Below are 24,061 nucleotides of genomic sequence, written 5' to 3'. Positions count from 1 at the left end.
AAAATCCCGATTCACGATTTATCCGATTTTTTATCTTTTTTTACCCCCTACCCAATCTCTGCACGCTTGAGTCCAGTCTACTTTATGCAAATGAGCTGCAGCCCTCTCCGGGTAAACACACCGGATCGCAGCTGGAAATGCTGTGTTTATCCGACTTGTCTGCCGGACTGTCCAGCTGAAAGCTCGGTCACGTGACCACGTAGCGGCCTGCTGTTGCTAAGCGCTGTCATGTGACCATGTTGTGGTCCGCTAGTGACCGCCCGCCGTCCGTGCGATTTTCAGACGTGGTGCGTTGCCGTGCGGGAAAATAGCATCTAGTGGACACGCGCCTTTAGATCTGCACCGCTCGCCGCCATGTTGTTTGTGTATCAAGCGCGGGGGGGAGGGGGGCGCGCACTCTGAACTACGGGAGCCCAGCGGGAAGGCGTTGATGGCGGATGTTGATGAGAAAATCGATTTTCATTAAAACAAATCGACATTAAGTACAAACTGGAATTAATCGATAAAATCGATTTATTGCCCAGCCCTATGTCCCAGAAACAGACACTTCCCACTGTTGCCTATTGCTTGCTGAGACGGAATCCAAAAGAAACTTTGGAAGGTTTCTCTGTGCAATTTTGTAAGGCCTTCACTTTATTACAGGGTGTCCCTAAAGTCTGGACACATAGGAAATCTCATTAACTGATTTTTTTTTGCCTCCACACATTAAATTTGGCTTTGTCGAAAGAAGAAAGAGCTGAACTGGTACTTCTCAGTGGACGTGAAGGATGGACATATCAAAAGATAGGGTTAGGGTTAGGGAAGTGATTTTTGGGGGGCTAGCATGAATTTTAGCCATGACTAATTCTTTAGTTTCGGCTGATACATTTGGTCATCCAAAACAGGGTTTGTCTATGACACTGCCCATTTCTTTAAATTTTTTAACCACCTTCGCCACCATGGAAAAGCCAAGTGGACGTGAATTAAATTCATCCGCTATCTTTCGATATGTCCATCCTTCACATTCACTGAGAAGTCCCGCTTCAACTCTTTCTTCGTTCGACAAAGCCATATTTAATCTGTTGGTGCAAAAAAATTCTAGTTGACGAGAGTATGTGTCCAGCCTTTAGGGACACCCTGTACATGAAATGCCTTAAGACATGTTTTGATTTGGTGCAGTATAAATACAATCCACTTGAACTGAGAACATCAAGCAATCTCCTTATGAAAGCATGAAAGCACAAAAGGACAAAACGTAGTTTAGTTGCATCAGAAGCTCCAAGAGTGCTCCCTCCATGATTCATAAACAGCCTCACATATCCTTTGATAATGGAGCTCTTTTGTCCTCCATCGTTTTCACTGTGGGTTCCCTGCAGGTCTCTTGAAAGAGGCTTTTTAGCATTTGTACCTAAATAAAGCAGTATGTCTGGGCTTTTTTTGTGGAACTTTGTCAGCCATTTCTGTGGAAATGTCAAATGCAAGGATTTGCTTATTCCAATTTTTCTTCAGAAACTGTAAACTAAACATCAAGAACAAGAAGATTAGTGCTGGTTGTGGGAAATTCTTTCAGAAACCCAGCTAAGCCCTCATCCCTCGTTTTGAGAAACTTAAATATACTGACAGAGCACTCTGACTGAAGCTGGACTACTGCAGCAGGTACACATCTTAGCCAGATTTCTGATCTATGACCACCATGTGTGCACATTCCTAATCAACGTAAGTTGTGTCATGTTGAGTAAAACAAATAAAGCTTATCATTTCTTAATTACTTTTGAGAACCAGACAGAAAACAAACAAGTCTACTCTCTAAATGCTATTGCAACAGAGTTGGTATATCATGACAGAAAAAGGATGAAGGAGTCAGACATTTTTGTACTCAGTAACTGGACCCAAAAGAACTAAAAATAAAAAAAAATTCCAATGAATTTAATTTCAGAAAGAAATCACAATCTAAAATAACAGAAAACCCTCTCTGTATAGTGCCAATGCAATATTTTGCTAAACATCATTAATTGACATATATAGTGCACTCTCCACATAAGTCCATTAGCTTCCACTCTAGAAACAATAGAGAAAAATCACTGTGGAATGAAATGCTTTGCCATACTGACAAAAGCAGTTTTGGTAATTACAGTTTTAATAAAAGTGCCAAACTTGAAGTCCACAGCCCCTGTCTCAGCACTGAAAAAAGTCCAACGGGTGCCGCTTTCTGCATTTTCGTTTATTATCTAATAACGGTGAAGAGACAACAATGAGGCTGTAATGATCGTCAGGAGTATCTGTGTGATGATGACCCAGCGCAAGAGCAATTAAAATCACCCTCCACAAGAACCAACTCCTATTCAGGACAAAATATATGGGTGTGTAGAGATTTATGTCCCAGTATGTGCATTAAAAAGTGAGAGACAAAGACAAATGGAGACAAACAGAAAATCCATCCTCAACTGCCCTGTTGTTTGCAAACAAACATCACACAAGTCTAGTGATGTCTGAATATCATTTAACACAGGCAGAGACAGACGTAGATAAACTTAACAAGACAGAGAGATACAGTGGCAAGAAAAAGTATGTGAACCTTTTGGAATTTCTTGGTTTTTCTGCATTGTCTTAAAATATGATCTGATCTACATCTAAGTCAAAGGAGTTACAAACATGATGTACCTAAAATAATAACAAAAAAGAAATTCTGATCTTTCATGTCTTTATTAAACACACTCATTCAACATTGAAAATGGTAGTGGAAAAAGAAAGTGAACCCTTGGAATTAATAACTGGTTGACCCCCCCTTTGGCAGCAATAACCTCAACCAGCAGTGGATCAGACCTCTGGACATTCTTCCTTGCAGAACTGCTTTCGCTCTGTCATATTCTTTGGATGTCTCGTGTATGGCTCTCTTCAAGTCATTGAGGTCTGGGTTCTGACTGGGCCACTCCAAAAGGTGGATTTTGTTTTTTGTGTAGCCATTCTGTTGTGGACTTGCGCCAGTGTTTTGGGTCATTGTCCCGTTGCATCACCCAACTTCTACAGAGTTTCAGCTGACATACACATTCTCACATTATCCTGAAGAAGTTTTTGATCTACTTGGAAATTCATCTTCCACTCAATGATTGCAAGCTGGCCAGGCCCTGATGCAGCAAAGCAGGCCCAAATCATGATGTTTCCTCCACCATACTTTATGGTTTCAGGGCTCCAGACTGTGACTAAATGGTCGCATTTTGCGACTAAAATTTGAGACAGTGCGAGGAAATTTTTCATCTACTCTCGCATGTGCGAAGAGGTAAATTTGCAGATTTTTTAAAATTATTTAGTATTTTTTTGTTGCTGACAAACTTCTGCTCCACACTTCAGCACAGAAGTTGACAGTAATGCGCAAATGAGCTGGTTTGCCAACTAACACGAACTCCAAAAGAAGAAGGTGGGCTAGTGTGTGAGAGCGGGGGGAGAATGACGGTGAAGCTCCTGATGTTTCACAAAGCCTTTATTTACGTTCAGCCGTCACCCTTATTTTGAACACAAATTCACCTTTCTGTCCTTCGCTCCTTTCTTCAGGAAACACCATCATAGCTTGTTCCATTCCAGCTAGATGCTTCTAAGTTTGAACACATCCTTTGCTAGACAGCAACAGCGTGGAACCGTTTTCTTTCACCTTTATGTGAATTTTCAGACTTTTCAGCAGGGTCTTCGTCATGTCCAGAAACCTCTTCTTAGATTAACACTTCCTATGCCACTGGAATGGTTACAAAATAAAAGCCCGTAACATTAAAAATACCCCTTCAAAATAAAAGCCTGGAGGGAACGGTTATTTTAACACTAGCAAAACAAAGGCTTGCCAAAATTGGTGAACTGATCAACAGACCTTTATAAGGGTAATTTACACATGATTCGGTATAAATACATAGCGTGCACATGCATAACACATGCCGGTGCTCAGCACAAGTTCATTTTTTATTAAAGATTTCATCCGTCAGAAATTATACGTCAACTGAGCAGCCTTGGTGGAGTACTGCGCGCTCTGAGTGCTTTTCTTGTTATGTTGTGTCAACTGCTGCACAATAAAATGTGAATTGAAAACATTATAGTTTCTGCATTTATTCTTCAAGTATTTATCAGTAATACAGTGAAAATGAGAGGAAATGTGAATATTTACTTTGCAAGTCGATTTTCGTGCGCACCCCCAAATTTTCTGCTTGTGCTCCTAAAATTTTAAGTTAGGGGCCACTGTGCTCCTAGGAACAAATGTTAGTCTGGAGCCCTGGGTTAGAATGATGTTTTCATGATGATATGCAGTGCCCTTTTTACGGCAGATGTAGTGCTGTGTGTTCTGTCCAAATAGTTCAATCTTTGTTTCATCAGCCAACAAAACATTCAGTCAATATCACTGTGGAGTGTCAGTGTGCTCTTGATGGCTTCAGGGATGCAGCAATGTTCTTTTTAGTACGCAGTGAATTCCTTCGTGGTGTCCTGCCATAGACACCCTTCTTGTTCAATGTTTTATGTACTGTAGACTCATGAACACAAATGTTAGCCAGTTCAAATGATGCCTTCACATCTTTGGCTGCCTCTCAGGGTTGTTTCTTTATCTCATTAATGAGTTTTCATTGGCCTCTTGGGGTCATTTTGACGGGGCGCCCACTTCTTGGTAGAGTAGCCACAGTCCCAAAGTGTCTCCATTTGAAGATCATTTGCTTAACTGTAGACTAGTGAATTTCTAAAGTCTTTAAAATGACTTTGTAGCTCTGTCCAGCTTTAAGTAAATCAACAATTCTTGATCATAGATGAGGCATGGCTCCCATAAAAGTATTATTCTTGTGCGGAGTAAACTAACAATGTTTAAGTGCTTTTTATCCATCAAAGTACCTCTAGTTCACACCTCCAAACTCATTTTCTCAAGACTCCAGGTATGCTAACCTCTGACTCCAATTAGCTTAGTCATTAACTCAAGGTCCACATACTTTTTCCACTAGCACTATGGGGTTTTTATGGTTGTTCTCAATAAAGACAAGAAAGATCTAAATTTATTTTGTGTTATTATTTTAGGCACATTATATTTGTCAATACCCTTGAATTAGATGAAGATCAGACCAAGATCAGATGATAAATTATTGCAGAAAACAGTGAAATTCCAAAAGGTTCACATACTTTTTCTTGCCACTGTAACTAAGGAATGAGAGAGAGATTACACAGAATTCAACAAACAGTGCCCAAGTCCTTGTTGGATTCCATATGTAAATCTTTTAAAACAATACAAGGTAAATCAAATAGAAAGTGTATTCAATGATCATGCAGAAGTTCCAAAAATTACTGCACTGGGAATGTTGACCAATCTGTGAACATCTTCAGTGTTTGTGCGGGCTGGGAGAGTGATAAACAAAATGGATCACACTGGCTTTGCAGCAAGTGCTAATCTGTCAGTGAAGCCTGCTGTTAAACTGCTGCAGCACAAGCTGCCCCCCAGGGGGGAGGCAGGGAGAGTCTCTTGCTGTGTTGGTGGGAATTGAGAATGTGACAGCCAATTAGAGTCAGAAATACAGACACACAAGACTCCTCTCCTCCCCTTTTATTTAAAAAAAAACTTCTCAAGTTATACTGTTACATTTTTAATTGATATTTGACCATTCTCTGCCAGAAACTCACACAGAAGGCAAAAATGTAATCATGTATCTTTTTGTTTCCCAAAAATGGTTAGTTAGCATTGTTCTTTTGCTCTTCTGTGGAAACAAAGGCCATAGTTGGTTGAAAACAGTCTGAGGGTTTTGCTACTATCCTTTAAATACGGTTCTACTGGTATTAGCTTTTGACAGCCAGAATCCATAATGTTGGAATGAATCTCTTTGTATGAATATTAGGGCTGCAACTAACGATTATTTTAATAATCGATTTTTTCGATTAATCGATGAATCGGATAAAAAAAAAAACAAATTTTTTATTTCTGCCGCTTTATTCGGAAAGAGAAGATTTGGACTGACAGAGCAAAAAAGATCATTGTAGCGAAGTATTCATCTTCAACCATCGACAGAGGCCTCATGTCAGTGACCATCATGTTGATGCTCTCAGGACAGCTGCTTGCTGTGGTGGTATGATGTCTTTCTCATCATGAAGCCTGTCATTTTTTGCTGTTCATGAAATGAGAAAGATAGTATAGTATGAGTATGTATTATAGCACAATTTACAACATGCACACGCACACACACACACACACACACACACACACACACACACACACACACACACGCCCTATCACTGTCATTAATCAGCTAACAAACAAACGCTAGCATCAGGCGAGCTACCAGAGAGACTAACGTTATTTTTCCTCACTTTAAAACGGAACAAACGTAGGATATTGTAGTGACTTACCCTGCTGATGAGCTCCCTTCATCCTCATTGGTGACTCCAACGTGTTTCCGTTTCAGGTGCTCTATCATCATCGTGGTGCTCCTGTGCCATCTCTTATTACTTTTGCAAAGCTTGCATGTTACGCATGTTTTTTGTTTTGTGAAGCGTGAAATGCTACCACACTTTTGAGGACTTCGGTCAAACTGTTTTCTTCATGTCAGTCATGTTTCATTTGTTGAATTTACTTTTCCTTTGAAAATACCACCTCCGCTCTGCATCCACCTCGCTTTGTTCCAACTCACTCTACAGGTGGAGTTTTTTAAAAACTTTATTTCAGTTAGCCAGCATTGACAAAGCCCTGCACGTGAAGTAGACGGCTCCGCGACATGGCGAGTGATGCATGAATCACGCGACACAACGAATCGAAAACGAAATTCGTTGCCAACGCTTTTAATAATCCATTATTATCGATTCGTTGTTGCAGCCCTAACTGAGAGTTAACAGTATATACCATCAACTCATGTCTGTCTATTTAGTGTTAAATACCAACAAAAAAGATTTTGGGAAACAAATTCAAACAAGCTTTTCAGCTACCAACTATCCTTCTAAATTACATGTTCATGTCCCTTGTTCCTATATTGTCAAGCCTTGCCTTCAGGGGGAATTTCTGTCCTTGAATGCCTATAACTGCGATTTTACCCACTCATTACCAAAAATCTAATTACAGGCTGCCACATGGTATTCATTTAACCATTTGCATCTGCATAATTACTTTAGTCAGAGATGAAATGGGACACAAGAATCAGAGGCTAAAAACAGGCCTCTCATACAGTAAAAGTAGAATCACTTAAGACATCACCTGATTTGGAAAATAAAACCAGGGGCAGGATAAACATGACTGCATTTACTATTATCATGTGTGGCTGCTTTGTGGCTCACATGGTATGGCCTTACACGGTGCCCTTAAACATCTCTCTGCATCTGCTTTTTCTCACCTCAGTATTTATACTTTTTAATGTTATCACATCTGGCACACTATGCCATCAACTGTGTAAAAATATCTGTGGATCCAGACTTAAGCCACATCACTGGTAAAATCTAATCAGCTGGTCCTTGTATCATTTAAGACCTTCACTGAAAATTTATTCCAAATCCGTTAGTCCGTTTTTGAGTAATGTTGCTAACAGCCAGACAGACAAACCAATGCCAATCATCACATAACTCTGCTGCATTCCTTGGTGGAGTAACAAATATATAGAATTCATACAAAAATATTAATTTAAATGTATTTAAATTAATTGCATGAATAATGTTAATCCAGGATTAAATTCAGTAAAAATTGATATCTAACAGCAAAGTAACAGTTGCACCAGTACCCATCATGCTTGTGTAAGTAGGTACAGTGGTCCCTCATATATCGCAGGGGTTACGTTCCAGACCCACCCGCGATAGATGAAAATCCGCGATTTAGGGACCACAGTGTAACCCTTAAATATTGGTAGACTCACCCATCTCCAGGGCTGTAGGTCAGGCCGGTAGGGCTGCCACAAACGACGCGTCGACGAATCGCCTGAGCACGATACGTCATCAAAAGCGGACGTGAGCACGCAATGCAACAGAAATCACCGTCCGAGTGGAGCGCGGAACACGCATGGACATCCGCGCTGTATCGTGCATATATAGTATATGCATATATTATATATGCACAATACAGCGTTTACGATACAGCGCGGACATCCGCGCCGCATCGTGCATATACTATATATGCACGATACAGCGCGGATGTCCGTGCGTGTTCCGCGCTCCACTCGGATGGTGATTTCTGTTGCATTGCGCGCTCACTTCCGCTTTTGATGACGTATCGTGCTCAGGCGATTCGTCGACGCGTCGTTTGTGGCAGCCCTACAGGCCGGTTACAATTATTTTGCGTTTTTATGCTCATGTCTTTTGCTGTCTTCCATGCTAAACATCCCCAGCAGGACAGGACAGTTTTCTGCAGGTTTTATTCACCGCTCAGCACAACAAACACAGACCGCTCTTACCGGCACAACATAAACACAAAAATAATAAACAAAATAAAGCAAATGCAAATGAACACAATCATACACAAATCTGATACTAGAATATTTATTTTATTATAACTCTGCCAAGGAACACAGCGGAGTTATGTGACGATCAGTGTATGTTTCTCTGTGAATTTGTCTGTCCTGTGCAATATTACTCAAAACAGACCAACGGATTTGGATGAAATTTTCAGGGAAGGTCAGAAATGACACAAGGACGAAGTGGTTTGATTTTGGCAGTGATACGGCTTATAGTCTGGATCCACGGATTTGTTCAAAGATTTCCCATTGCGAGACATAGTGGCCGGCATGGCGTCACTGTGACCATGACAACAAGTGAACGCTGCCTTAGCTCCCTGCTGACGATCATGCGATCCTACTACAAATCTGCCGTGGCCAACTTATCGGAATTGATATATATGCCCCGCTACATATTTAGGTCAGACGATTCATGCACACAATCATAACACACGCCTGGGTTCAGCGCTAGGTCAGAGAATGAACAGTCTTGACAGAGTATTGCGCTCTCTGAGTGTTTTTCTTGTTGATATATATTTTAAGGCTTTATAAATCCTCCCCACACACCTCACATCACAACAGAGCAACACTAAGCTCAGCGATCGGACATCTGTGTGAGACGGACAGGCCAGATACTGAATGCCGCTATACCATATGCACTGTAGTCAGGGGAGACGGAGGAGACAGACTAAGGTCGCTGAGCCAATCAGAGCCCAGCGCTGTACACTGGTCGCTGTGACTGAACTGTTGTGCTGCAATGCACCATGGGAGTTTGGGGTGTTGAGGGTTTAAATGTCATTACTGTGGTTTATGTTAGTGTTCCAGTGTTATTAGTATTTATGTTTTATTGCGTTTTTGTGGTTTAGTCAGCCTAGTTAGTTTGATTAAGTGTTATGTTGTCAGGACCGTGAGTGTGAAGTGTAGTGTGTTTGATGACTTTCTGCAACATTTATACTGTAGTCTGTGTCAAAATAAAAGCCTTAGGCAAATATAATGTTCTGAAAGAGTAGGTACATGTTGTCTAGTGTTACCTTTTAATGCAACTTGCCACAGTAAGAACTACAGAAAAATTATCTGTACTGAAAAATTCCGTGATATAGCGAAATATCTGCGGAACCACACCCAATCCAAAAATCCGCGATATAGTGAGACCGCGAGAAGTGAACCGCGGTATAGTGAGGGACCACTGTATAGCCAATGTATGTTGTTTTAAAAAGAAGTTACTTGTGGTAAGATTTGGGTTATCCAGTTGTATTTCAATGTTGTAAAGAGATGTCAATTAAAAAGTGCATTTATCCACAAATCGCAACATGGTGGTTTCCATGGCCTCGGATAGTGGTGGTGCAGATGTTCAGGCATTTGTTCGTGCAACAGAGATAATTATGAAAATCCGGTACATAATTTTGTGGCAGCATTACATCTCGGTAGTGGCCAAAATCTACTCACAGCTGTCTGCCCTTACACTCTTGCAAGCCTTCTTTGTAGCAAACACTACAATCCAAAAAAATCCAAACAGAGCTCTATTTTGTGATTTTCATTTAGTCTTCAAGAATGCCTGCCTGTTTGCAGTCCCCACCTCTGTTACCTAGTTCTGGCTATTTTCATGTTTCTGTGTACATCTGCAAATGTCATAGAATGGGTTTTTCAGCCTTCAAAACGTGAACAACCTTGCACTCCGAGTAGTCTGCAAATGAAAGGGTGACTCCAAATATTGGCTTGGAGGACAGAGTCTAATTGTTAGAACCCTGCCAATTCCTTCTCCCAGCATCAACTCCACTCCGTGCCAGCCCTGCAATATCAACAATTGAGCAAAATCCATAGATAGGGTCATTTGTAAGCCAAAATAATCACATAGAAAAAACACTATGTCTGGCTAAAACTCAAAAATGAATCCACAGAGTGCTGTCCTCATTGCCTAAATGAGAGTAATTTCAACATGCGGTGCATTTTTTGATGAAGTTACTGATATTTTCTTTCAAGATATGAAGCTTGTAATTTTAAAAAGAAGGTGGCTGTAAATTAAAAACTAGAAACAACTGAAACTCTGACTATAAAAGAAGTCAGTCACGTTATCAGCAGAAAAGCATAGCGTGGATATAATGACATGGAAACTCTTACACTTACTTTTTTTTGTACTGAATACTATTGATGCTATCACATATGACAGCAAAAAAGCAATTGTTGTCATTACCTTTCTAATCAACTAATTACTATGGCTACTGATTCATTAATCATGTAGTTTACAAATTGTCTCCAGAGTCTAAAGTCAACAGATGAAAAATACACTCGCTTAAAAAAAATGATAAAACTCAGGAAAACAGTTAATCCATACACTAAATGCAGAATGTTTGGTGCTTGCACTCGACAAATAACTTAAACAATCAGGCAAATTACTGTGAAGAATTATCAGTACTGTTGGAGAATACATTTCTGTCGATCAACTAATCACTTTATTGTTTGGTTCCCACTCTTGCTAACTTTATGTAATACTATGTTCATGTCATACATGTTGAAACCTGCCTTTCCCCTGCAAATCCTTTACAGAGAGAACCTTTAGCGGGTAATGCAGAAAAAAACAACCCACACACAAACACTAAAATCCTGTCCTCCTAACAAATAAATCCTCTTGTTATCTTGCTATAGCAGTAGCAGCAGTCTCACTTGCGGTGTCCTGAGAGCTCTTCCTCTCCTCCTCCTGTGCCAGGCTGCTGTACACCATAACAGATTGACTGAGCCTGACGACAGCTGCCAGAACCCTGCAAGCCTTTTCCTCCAGACACTGATGGATTGTGGGAGGGAAGCCAGGGTGATTAGCCCTTGACATGGGAGAATTATTGCAGTGTACCACCCCAAAAGAGATTGCACCTGAGTTTTAATGCTGGGCTCCCTCACTGCCTTAAGTCATGCTGGTAATGCTCACTTAGTCTTCAAAATGCACCGGGCTTGAACTTGGCATGTCTATGACAACAAGTGTCTCAAGTGTGTGGGGGCACTGATCTATCGCTATGCTGAGTATGAGAAGAATCTAATGAAATACAGAACAAAGTGATGGCCTCAATGTGAAGGTGATTTCGATTTTAACAGAACAAGCGCTTTTGTGTAATTTTTTGTAGTTATGTGACGATCAGTGTCAGTCCTGACAACATTACTCAAAAATGGACCAATGGATTTGGATGAAATTTTCAGGGAAGGTCAGAAATGACACAAGGACCAAGTGATTAGATTTTGGCAGTGATGTGGCTTATAGCCTGGATCCATATATTTGTTAAAGATTTCTGTATCATTGTGAGATAGCGGCAGGCGTCACTGTAACTATTAAAAAAAGTGAACTCTGTGTCAGCTGCCTGCTGACGATCACATGATTGCGATCCTACTACAAATCAACCACTGTGGACCAGAAATTTTTTATATGACTGAACAGCCTTGGTGGAGTACTGCACGCTCTAAACGTTTTTCTTGTTTTTGTTTTTTTTTTTTTTTTTTAGAATGGCCTGACCATGGAATCTCACAATAAAGCCTTTATTTTTAACTGAGTAGGTCACATATGGCTCTTACACTTTTGACAGTGACACACAGTGACTACTGGTCCACTGGAGGAAGGCAAATTGTTGCTATTTAAAGAAACATTGTTTAGGATGAATTAGTTGAGAAATCTTACTGCTCGACTAAGAGACATGGCATGTAGTGTTGTTGTTTGCTTACTATGCTCAAAGTAAAACAAAAAGTGCTACAATTCTACAGTTTCATTTAGCAGATGCTTTTCTCCAAAGCGACATACATCTGAGAGTAGATAGAACACAAGCAAAGGTCTAGTCAGGAGAAAACAACCTGGATAAGAGCCATGAAACAACTTCAAGTGTGATAATACGACCGGTAGTGCAGATGTAATAGGCGGAAGTTTGGTAACTCGTTCCACCACCGGGGAACCACAGAGGAGAAGAGTGTAGCTATGGACCGGCCCTGTTGTGGTGCTTGTATCAAGCGCCTTTTGTGGGCTGAGCGTAGTGAGCGGGAGGGAGTGTAGACCTGAATGAGAGAGTTCAGGTAGGAGGGAGCTTTTATTCAGTAAATATACTTAACAAACAAGCAGTAGTTCAATGTGGCCTAACTTTTCCTGCCTTTTAAAGTAGATGGTCATTAAAGCATTACAACAGCGCAGTCCTACATGGCAGCAAAATTCACATATTCCAGTAGACAACCCTCTGTATTTCTCAGGCTGTGTCCACACTAATAAGCTGCTTTATAACAGCCTATTTAAAATGTCCACAGGAGTGTTTTTTCACACCATTTCAAGAATAAATAGTCTCATCTGAAAATACATACCACACAAACATTCATTTACACTAAGCACACCAATGCCAGGGTAAACAACAGGCAGTGGGTTAGTCGTTACAATGTAGCTATAGTTGTGGGAAACAGTATAGACGAAGAACAGCAACTGTGAAAAGTAAGACCAGAGAATTCCATAACGACAACTACAACAGACAGAAAGGTCAACAACACCTATCCATGGTGAAACTTAATACTGAGAGTCAAGGCTGATATTCTATAGCAATTAATATCCAAGCTTCACTCTTCAGCACCACAGCTAAACCCTCTCTGTGGTCTGTGAAATTTCATCAGACTAAAATCACAAATCACTGATATTATCCTCTTTTAGATGTGCACTTTATTGCATTAATCTGACAGCCATTTAAGGTGTCGGCTTCATGTTTGAATGTGCACCTCGGTTACATTCCTGTAAAAGTCACGCTAGCAATGTTATTAGATGAGACCTAGTACTGTTTCCATATCGCTTCCAACATGGCACAAGTGTGAACTGAACTCCTTAAATATATCCATTATGAGTAAAATGTTAGTTTTTGTTTGGCACTATCACCTAAGCAGTCTTTGACCAGGATCCTGCTCGGGGCTGTTTGGGTAGTAGTGATGATTAAATATTCCTACTTACTTTTATTTTATATATGTATATATGTGTATATATTTGTGTGTGTGTGTGTGTGTGTGTGTGTGTGTGTGTGTGTATATATATAAATATATATATTAGTGGTGGGACGCGATTAAAAAATTTAATTGAATTAATTACAGGCTTTATAATTAAATAATCGCAATTAATTGCAGTTCTGTCAAATAGTAATATTTGACACAATAAGTGAAGTTTTTCGATTCAAATAAAATTGTGGTTGACAGTTGAATCAATGAATAGACATATACATGTTTATAATTTAAAATTTATTTTAAAAAAGGAAAATGGGACATATAGAAAAAGTGATTTTGATGACAAAGCCTGAATTTAGTTGTTTTTTCCACTGTATGGCACATAAAATCAGCATAAGTAGTTCAAGGAGCTTCAGAAAGTTGAAAATCCAGAGATTCATTCTGTTTTCATCTTTTCTGGGTCTGATGAATGGTGTAATTTTTATGGTTCTTTTTTTATAGGAATATTATTTTTTATTTATGTAATTTTTTATAAACAAAAATTTTATAATGAAGTTATTAAAAGAAATGTTTTTGTTGTTTAGGTTATTCCTCCTCCAAGGAGGCAGAGCCTCGACAGAGTAAAAACTTAAACCACAAAAATGTTTCATTTCTATTTATCTGCATTTTTCATCTGTCTGCTACATTCACAGATTACTGCAAATCTAAGTGCAATTATAGCAATTTTATTCAACATTTTAAGACTGTCTGTAAACTCAAGCAGTCTAGAAAAGTGGTCTATCATGGGATGGCTACACCGTTAGCCGTTAGCATGACTCGTAGCTAACGTTAGCTCTGGTGCTAACAGCAACATGTTTTGCATTGAGGCGATATCGTCGGCTTGAAGGGACGCAGTGATCAGAAAACTCTTTGTTGTACAATTTGCACACAACCAGGCTTTTATCCAAGCTGCCATCGGGATTAATCGGGATTAATCGAAATTAATATATATATATATATATATATATATATATATATATATATATATATATTTTTTTTTTTTTTGTTTGTTTTTTGTTTTTTGTTTTTTTTTTGTTTTTTTGTTTTTTTTGTATTATAATTTGTTATTTTCCTACAGAGTGGCATGTTGATGGGTTGTGGTCAATGGATGTCGAGATGGACAATCGAGGGAAACAGAGAGGGGAAGAATGGAAAGAAAAGGAAGAAGAAAAAAAGGAAAAAAGGGGAAGAGAAATAAAACGTAAATATGGGACAATGCATTGGGGCTTTGGGCTCTTTTGGAGTCATTGGACTTTTTTCAGGCCTGGACACATGCCTTGGACTAATGAATATTGCCACTAGACAAGGACTTGTTTACAGACAATGGTGGGATGGCCGGAGCGTGGATGGGTGAGTGGGGGGAGGATGGGAGGAGGCAGGGGTGTCACTGATGGTGATTATATTTTGTATAACAATTTAAAAGAAAATACTAATAAAATATAAATATCAAAAAAAGTGTGAACTGAAATTTCACATTAATGGATACACAACCAAGCAGCGCTACTTTGAGTTCTGTGAAGTCATTTAGTGAACCATTTTTCCACACTTCAGCAACAATATTTGTCCAAAAACATCACAAAAACTGTTTGCCTGCCAAAACCACAACGCACCTTTTTCATGTACTTTGCTCTACGATTTCAAATCTATTAGACAAAGAAATTAATTGCCCATTAAAATAAAACCTTACTGCAACAAAACAGACACTAACAGCTTAAAGACTAATGATAGTCACCAATAATGGTGTAATCTGATGTTTGTTGCCTACAAAATGTTACGAGGAGCTAAAGTGTGTTTTTGTCAGCTGTTTGGAACTATTGGCTCGGAGTTTGTTTCAGATCTGCAGAATCAGACATCAGCAGGATCCATGTGTGTGTCTCCAAAGAGAGTTGCACACATTTGCACATTGAACAACAGCACCAGTAACTGATTAAATTCTTATAAATTTAAACTATGGCAGAGAGTGGATCAGACCAGGATCTGACAACAATTCTATATGTCTTCACATCAGACAGGTTAGCTGACACACACAGAACAGCAGTTTAGTTTCCATGTACTTAGGACTAGTTCTTCATAGTTTATTACAAATCTGAAGCATCAGACAGTGATAAGATCCATAAATGTCTCCAAACAGAGAGAGCTGTGTGCATTTACGTAGGAAACAACTTCATTAATTACATTATAATTAAATTGTCCAGATATGGAGAAGAGGCCCAATCAGGCTCTAACAGCAGGTCACACTGAGCTTTTCTTCACCTCAGAAAGGTTAGCTTTCACACAGAGTCAAAGTTTATCAGCTGCAATTTATTTTTTTGTCACATTGCAGCTGTCTGCAGGTTAAGTCCTGAGCTTTCCGTTACAATAGTTACTCTGCTAAGGAACGCAGCAGAGTTATGTGATGATTGCTGTCGGTTTGTCTGTTTGTCTTTCTGCCTGCTGATGATCACGATTGCGATCCTGCTGCAAATCAACCACTGCGGACCACAAATTTTGCAAAGATTTCATCCACCGGAAATCCTACAAAGACTGAGCAGCCTTGGCAGAGTACTGCGCTCTCTGAGTGCTTTTCTTGTTTTAGTCTGTTATTGCACTATTATGTAATAAACATCACCTGGTGTATTGACTAGTCCCATGTGAATAACAATCATCATGTGTATCGCAATGATCTCCGCCATTGTGGGTGGTGAGAAATGATAACAGAAAAGTGACCCATGTCTGAAAGGGGCTTGAATGACAGAATGCTGTCACATTAACAAATTGATGAACCAAGCAATGTTTCACGCCCCATCTCTGAAAGGGGCTTTATAGTGGGGACATTTCAATCAAAAAAAAAAAAAAAAAGCAATCCACTGGGTTTTCAGTTCCTCAGATCCTGAGAGTGCAGGAAGACCTGCAGGGCACACAATTTTGACATCACAACCTTATGGAAGTCCCTATGACTTAATTATAGGTACACTGTCTGAATATAAACCATATGCATCTCTTTATGGTTTGAGCACCTGATACTTTCACGGTAGTTATATAAAATTTACATCTGCTTTATGATCAAAAAAGACTAAATCACAGTCTCTACAATTTGGAACCTGGGATGTAAGAAATCCATGGATCCAGACTATAAGCCGCATCACTGCCAAAATCTGGTCACATGGTTCTTGTGTCATTTCTGACCTTCCCTGGAAATTTAATCGAACTCAATGTCCGTATTTCAGTAAAATAGACAGACAAACCAACGCCGATCGTCACATACCACCACAGAGTAATAATCAACACTTTAAAAAAAAAAATCTGTCAAATTGAAGATGGTCAGGTGTGGGCCATTTGGTGAACTGAGGCAGAATGACCCATTAGCAAAAATGTTCTCACATAAAGAAATGTTGATTTTGCCATTGCTGTGGGTTGTGGCAGACGGTAATTGCTACTCTATGTGACCACAAGAAAAAAGGAACATGCAAAGAGAGTGTGGCACTGCCAATCCGTGTCCACAGTGGAACACATGCTGCCCTGCACAGTCCATATTAATTCATTCACTATGGTCCCGTCTAACCATAACAGGAGGAGAGTTCAAGTTATGCAAACAACTGCTTGGTAATATTTTTGGATTTTGCCTAGATGTTTGAAGATGTAATCTCTAAGTCTGGCTTAGTTTTGTTCCGAGTTTGTGCTTGATCATCACAAAAAAAAAACAAGCCTCTTTTGTTTAGTTCTCAGTTTACAAACACTAAAACAACATACTGCTGTTGTTTATACCTCAACATAGAAAAGACAGTATCTGAGATGAAAGACCGCCCCCAAATCAGAAACATCCATCTGTAACAACTGCTACATTCATAGACAATAGTCCCTGCTGGGTAAGAGACAACTCACCTTCAAACGCTACAGTCAGCATCTTTGTCTAAATGCTGTCCAGTCTCACACAAGCATTTCACTGAGAAATCTAATAATATGTGACAAATAGTAAAAGTGATGGACAGTGGATGTAAAAATTAACAAAGAACACTCAATCTCTATAGTGATGTGACATTTGAATTCTGCAAGTTTTGCAAATTATGGACATTGTGTTTCCTGTTTTGATTTCCTTTGAATCATCAGATGCATGAAACTGCATGATCAGCAACAAAGGTTCAAATACTGAGAGTGATAATGTGCAACATGTACTCCAACTATTAAATTTGACTCTTCAACACACTATGATTTGTTAACTGAGTTGACAAAATCTTCTCCCGGTCAAGTAAAAATGCATGCAGTCCTTTACAGCCAAAAATGAGCTGACCTCACAGCTGTGTGAAAACAGGATGTCCTTTAACTGAAGCATGCTTTAAAACAGGAGTGTCAAACTAATTTTGGTTCAGGGACCATAAGCAGCCTGATTTCATCTCAAGTGACAAGTAAAATCAAAGAATAATAACCTATAAATAACCACAGCTCCAAATATTTCCCTTTGTTTTAGTGCAAAAAAGTACAGTTTCTGAAAATGCTCACATTTAATGAACCATCTCTTACCTGAAATTTTTAAAGCAAAATAAGTGCAATTTCAACAATATTCTGCCTCAGTTTATCATTTACACATTACAACTTACAGATCACAGTTTATCTACAAAGTCACAAAACATTTAGTCGCAGGTATTTGGAACTGAATGATATAGTATTTTACTTAATCATCAAGACAACTTTTCAAGATCTAGAAATTATTTTAATATACACTATATTGCCAAAAGTATTCGCTCACCCATCCAAATAATCAGAATCAGGTGTTCCAATCACTTCCATGGCCACAGGTGTATAAAATCAAGCACCTAGGCATGCAGACTGCTTTTACAAACATTTGTGAAAGAATGGGTCGCTCTCAGGAGCTCAGTGAATTCCAGTGTGGAAATGTGATAGGATGCCACCTGTGCAACATATCCACTCATGACATTTCCTCGCTCCTAAATATTCCACAGTCAACTGTCAGCTGTATTATAAGAAAGAGGAAGTGTGTGGGAATGACAGCAACTCAGCCACGAAGTGGTAGGCCACGTAAACTGATGGAGTGGGGTCAGTGGATGCTGAGATGCATAGTGCCAAGAGGTCGCCAACTTTCTGCAGAGTCCATCGCTACAGACCTTCAAACTTCATGTGGCCTTCAGATTAGCTCAAGAAAAGTGTGCAGAGAGTTTCATGGAATGGGTTTCCATGGCCGAGCAGCTGCATCCAAGCCATACATCACCAAGTGCAATGCAAAGCGTGGGATGCAGTGGTGTAAAGCACGCTGCCACTGGTATCCAGAGCAGTGGAGACACCTTCTCTGGAGTGACCAATCGTGCTTCTCCATCTGGCAATATGATGGACGAGTCTGGGTTTGGCGGTTGCCAGGAGAACGATACTTGTCGGACTGCATTGTGCCAAGTGTAAAGTTTGGTGGAGGAGGGATTATGGTGTGAGGTTGTTTTTCAGGAGCTGGGCTTGGCCACTTAGTTCCAGTGAAAGGAAGTCTGAATGCTTCAGCATACCAAGACATTTTGGACAATTCCATGCTCCCAACTTTGTGGGAACAGTTTGGAGCTGGCCCCTTCCTCTTCCAACATGACTGTGCACCAGTGCACAAAGCAAGGTCCCTAAAGACATGGATGACAGAGTCTGGTGTGGATGAACTTGACTGGCCTGCACAGAGTCCTGACCTCAACCCGATAGAACACCTTTGGGATGAATTAGAGCGGAGACTGAGAGCCAGGCCTTCTGGTCCAACATCAGTGTGTGATCTCACAAACGCACTTCTGGGAGAATGGTCAAAAATTCCCATAAACACACTCCTAAACCTTGTGGACAGCCTTCCCAGAAGAGTTGAAGCTGTTATAGCTGCAAAGGGTGGACCGACGTCATATTGAACCCTATGGATTAGGAATGGGATGTCATTTATGTTCATATGCGAGTTAAGGCAGGTGAGCGAATACTTTTGGCAATATAGTGTACATTCATTTTCACATCTGTGTAGTAATCCTGATCACCTGAACTGACGCACTATTCAGGAAGAAGGTTCAGTTACCCCCCTGCCTTGTAAATGTAGAATATGTATACATAAAAAAATACATAAATGTTGTCAGTGCATGAACAATAGGGTTCCACCAAACTCAGTCATACTGAAGCTGCTGACTGATCTTATATTGCACAATGTTCAATATCTTTAAATATTTTCACAGTAAGTATTCATTTTCACCTTTGTAATTTTTACACTTTGCAAAGTTGTCCCATGGGCTGGACTGGACCCGCTGTCGGGCCGTATGTTTGACACCACTAATTTAGAAGCACAGTAACCTCAGGTTAAGAGGCCTTGCCTTAATTTTTTCCCCCTAAACTGCAAGCAGCTTGCTCACATTGTTCAACTTTTATTCTCAATGTTGGGAAAACTGGTTACAGAAGATTGTGACATCATGGGTTCATTATGCAAATTAACAATGCAAATTAAATTATGTATATTCTCAGTTGAATAATATTCAGCGTCTGTTGAAACAGTTGGAAAAGAATGTAAAAAAAAAAAAAAATGTAAAATTAACATCAGCATGTTTTTGGATTGTGGGAGGAAGCCGGAGAACTGGGAGAAAACCCGCGCATGCACAGGGAAAACATGCAAACTCCATACAGAAAGATCCCTGGCCCAAACCAGGATGCATTCCCAGGGATCTTCTCGCTGCAGGACAACAGTGCATACCACCAAGCCACTGTGCTGCCCAATATGAAATAATGCAGTTAGCAAATCACAAAGGTTGCAATTTAGGATAAACATTATGCTTGTCTGACACAGAGTTTATACATATTTTTACTTTATCTAACTTTGCAGACCTTGAACAGGGTTTCTGCAGAAATCAGCCAGTCAAATTTAATGCTTTTAATGCCAATTTAATGCTAGACTGTAAAAATTTTAATGCCATGACCGTGAACTCAACAAATTACACAGGTTTGGGTTTTTTTTGAAAAAGGTGATTTTTATATGAAAACTGTCCCTACATTTCACTCTTTCTGAATCCGGAAACCACCCCTGACCACCCACGGTCTGTAGGCATTATCTGAATTCCACGTTTGTTAGTCATTTTTGCTGGAATTTGCATTTCCCCATTTCCCCGCTCTCCTCCACCTGGTCCAGCCTGCCAGCCACTTTCCAAACATGCAGTTTTTGGCAAGTGTACCCGACCGGTCGGAACAATTATCGCAACGCTTCGGCATGTTTACGCAAATGCACATATCTGACAAATCGCAGTCCATAATTACATATTATTATATTATCAAATATTTTTCTTGAAAACCACAAAAAGAATTTTTAAAGTCACTGTGAATCAAATTTAATGATTTTTAATGTCATTTAAGGCCTTAATTTCCACAAAATCAATTTAATCACTATTAATGCTTTTTAATGCCCTGCAGAAACCCTGTTGAATCACTCACAGCCTGCCAATGAGACATGACCAACCGACCTGTTTTAGTGTCAGAGATTGTTCACACAAAAGCCCCATTATTCTCTTGTTGGAATTATTTTTTAATTATTATTACTGTATTTACTAGACTTAACCGCTTCTGTGGTGCCATGTAAACAAGTGTAACTAACACATGGGTTAAGCTGTTTACATCTGACATTTTCGTCCTTACATGTAGAGCAGTTAATGTTTCACATAAAACTTACTGATCCGAAGATTCACGAAAATATTTTGCAAATTGCAATTAGATATCTTCCACAAAGCACAGGCTGCCAGTAAGCACATCGATATTAAATTCTCAGCTTTAAAAACGGAGTTAGGCGTGACTTTCTGATGACGCTCAAAAAGCAGCAGGTTTTGGGGCTGACAATCAAAAAAGAAGGCTCCAAATATCACAATCTTTTTCGCCCCCAAGCATTTTGGGAGCCAACGCTGGCAGTCAGACTACATCACTGGCTGGATTGACGTGTGCTTTAACCGAGATCAAAGCGAAACACGTTCACGACTTGCAGCGGCTACACATACCTACAAAACTGCTTTCAAGTCTTTTAAAATTTCCACCAGTTAGAGATTTTGTACCTAAGACACAACGAGGACGAGAGAACACACAGCGACGGTATTAAATGTGGACACTGGATTGCAGGAAACAGACATAACGAGTCACATAGGTCTCATCTGGCCAATTAGCTAGCCTGCTAGCCAGTAGTGGTCACAACAAAATGCATTTGCTCTATGCTACACTGGCAGACCAGCGTTAGCTTCAGAGGCTACTCACCTCAGCAGGAGAGTCAAGAATGTTCTAAAACTGAGTCAAATCCGGCCTGGGAGGTTTGACAAACTGCAGAATTGTCGCTACGTTGAATCTGACCGACTACCGTGTCCGAACAAGCCTGCGGCGTTGCAGCGTTTCCATCTTGCACCTCTCAGAGCTCCATTAAAAGCTGCATTGTTGGAGCGACGGCTGGACAAACAGCAGAGACGGCACGCTGCAAAGCATTGTGGGAAACTGTGTCGATAACTGTACCATTCGAACACATGAAATATGGAGGAAGTGCTCCATCTGCTGCTCAGCACAGGTGCTGTGTTCCCTAAACACGACTGACAATATCATAGTTTCAGTTATAATTATGGTATCTTTGAAATAATGTACGAAATGATAGAAATATAAAACTTGTAATTAACTGTTTTACTCATCTAAGTAGCGCTGCAGTGATAAGATGTGGTTACTGCTCCATTTTCGTTTGTCCCCGATGATAGTACCAAAGAAGCAAATTAAGGCCATGACCTGGTATTTATAAATCAAGCATCTGATCAGTTAATTAAACAAATAATAGGGAGATGAATTGATAACATAATCATGAGGTGCAGCTCCAGCTTCAACATCTTCATTTAACAATCAGTTATTTTTTTACAGTTTTAAAATTCTGTTTGTCATCAGCAATATAATTTGCACTATTTTCTTTGCTGTTTTTCTCTTTTTTCTTTTTTTTTTAGTAATTGTCCTGCTCTGAAGAACATGGGACGAACAAATAAATAAATATGTATTTTCATTTTCAGTTTATGTATTTTTTTTTTATTTATTTCATTTACTTCACGTACAGAGACACTTAATTGTTCATAAAGAAAGAAAGAAAGAAAGAAAGAAAGAAAGAAAGAAAGTCAATTCTTAATTATTATGAATGTCAATAGCAGGGAATACACATGAACAAAAACAACAAACAAAAACATTGTCTGGATGGAATACATTATATGCCAATAAGTTATAGTATTTAGATGTATATATAGATTATCAGTCAGACAAGGGGAAACCAGGCTTTTCTTTTTGATTCTTAAAATGGTCAGTGAGAGCTGAGGAAACCTCTTGGATATGTCTTTTTTAAGCCAAATAACACACTCAGACAAAGACTGGTCCACCCAAAAGACCCCACACCACACAGTCAGAAGAGCAACCTGGTGCATGCAGTTAAATGCAGCGAGGAATGCTCAGATCTCTACATAGGGGAAACCAAACAGCCACTTAACAAGCGCATGGCTCAACACAGAAGAGCCAATTCCTCAGGACAGGATTCAGTGGTCTTCCTTCACCTCAAGGAAGAGGGACACTCATTTCAGGACACCAATATTCAGATTTTGGACAGGGAGGACAGATGGTTTGAGAGAGGCGTGAAAGAAGCCATCCATGTCAAAGTGGAGAAGCCATCTCTGAACGGGGGGGGGGGGGGGGGGTCGTCTGCGACATCATCTTTCGCCATTTTACAATCAGGTCCTTTCAAAACTCCCCAAAAGAACTACTCGGCAGAATGACTCAGGTGAGGTGGCTCATGCTAACGACCACCATAGCATAGTGAAACTCGCATTTCAACGACCCCCTTTGTGTCACTCCCTGGCTCCCAGCGACCATCGTTGAGGAGCCAGGTGGGCCTTGGCAATGGTTGTCGGAATGTGAACACTGACCACACCTCACAGAGGTTATAAGCTGAGGCAACATCAACCACCACCAGAACTGAAGAAGCCTCTTGGATTAGAGGTGAAACGTCTTCAAGGAACCTTCTTAAAGTCCAGTTGGATTGATTTAAACAACTTTGGATCAGTTCAAATATAAAATTGCATAGACAACAAATTGGAAAATGACAACCGTCTTTGCATTACAAAGGAGAAAAGCACTCAGAGAGCGCAGAACTCTGCCAAGGCTGCTCAGTCGTATGATTTCTGACAGATGAAATGTTTTAAAAATGTGTGGTACGCAACAGTTGATTCGTAGTAGAATTGCAATCATGTGATCATCAGTAGGCAGCTGACGTAGTGTTCACATGTAGTCATAATTCCAGTGATGCCGTGCCGCTATCTCGCAATGATAGAGAAATCTTTAACAAATCCGTGGATCCAGACTATAAGCCGCATCACTGCCAAAATCTAATCTAATCTAATCTAATCTAGTCCTTGTGTCATTTCTGACATTCCATGAAGATTTCATCCAAATCCGTTCATCCATTTTTAAGTAATGTTGTGAATAGACAGACAGACAGACAGACAGACATACAAACCAACGGTGATCGTCACATAACTCCGCTGCGTTCCTTGATGGAGTAATAAAACATATTATAGTTTTGGAAATATTCATCTTGTATTTATATTTAATGACAAACTTGCATTTGTTATTACGGTTCTATGTTCACAATCAAGACTAAATATAACAATTGCAAATGTCTTGAAGTATTTGTTTTTCTTGTATGTTTTTTCTTATCTCTT

General features: G+C 39.8%; 1 protein-coding gene across 1 annotated transcript in view; it reads right to left on the bottom strand.

Annotated features, from left to right (window-relative positions):
* The window catches only part of extl3 (exostosin-like glycosyltransferase 3), a 43,997-nt gene extending 22,206 nt beyond the window's left edge, over positions 1-21,791 (bottom strand). The window contains exon 1 of the mRNA XM_055015775.1: positions 21,588-21,791. The gene's annotated coding sequence lies outside the window, so the exon portion shown is untranslated. The remainder of the gene's footprint in view (positions 1-21,587) is intronic.
* Between the last annotated feature and the right edge of the window lie 2,270 nt (positions 21,792-24,061).

Source organism: Amphiprion ocellaris, chromosome 12 (assembly GCF_022539595.1).
Source record: "Amphiprion ocellaris isolate individual 3 ecotype Okinawa chromosome 12, ASM2253959v1, whole genome shotgun sequence".
In the NCBI taxonomy this organism is placed as follows: Eukaryota; Metazoa; Chordata; class Actinopteri; family Pomacentridae; genus Amphiprion; species Amphiprion ocellaris.
The sequence above is the reverse complement of the archived record's forward strand: the minus strand, read 5'-3'. Positions and strand labels throughout refer to the sequence as shown.